Source organism: Charadrius vociferus, unplaced genomic scaffold (assembly GCF_000708025.1).
Source record: "Charadrius vociferus isolate BGI_N301 unplaced genomic scaffold, ASM70802v2 scaffold489, whole genome shotgun sequence".
NCBI lineage: Eukaryota > Metazoa > Chordata > Aves > Charadriiformes > Charadriidae > Charadrius > Charadrius vociferus.
Window position 1 is genome coordinate 265,020 of NW_009650077.1, and position 380 is coordinate 265,399.

Here is a 380-nt window from a genome sequence, read left to right on the forward strand (position 1 = left end):
GGCGGGACTGCGTGTGGCTCCGCAGCCCCAGAAGCCGCCGGGGACCCCGAGAATCACAGAGGGGACCCCGAGCATCGCCAGGGGGGACCCTGTCACCCCGGCTGTGCCCCTTCTCCCAAAGGGTGCTGGTCTGCATGGGGGAGGGGGGCTGCGAGGAGCCGAGGGGGCTCAATCGCCCCGTTGTGCCGCCGGGCGTGGGGATGGCGCGGGAAGAGCCGCATAAATCAGCTTCCAGTCGGAGAATGGGCTCCTTTATGCCGGGCAAAGGGCTGAGTCACAGCCGGGCAAGGGGATGAGGGGACCCAAGCGGCAGCGGCATCCCCGGGGACCGACGGCCTGGCACCCACGGGTGCGCTCAGCATCGCTCCTCGGGTGCTCAG

The 380-nt window shown here is 70.3% G+C and overlaps 1 protein-coding gene across 1 annotated transcript in view; it reads left to right on the forward strand.

The window, feature by feature from the left end:
- The window catches only part of NES (nestin), a 12,264-nt gene that overhangs the window by 10,174 nt on the left and 1,710 nt on the right, over positions 1 to 380 (forward strand). The window lies entirely within an intron of this gene.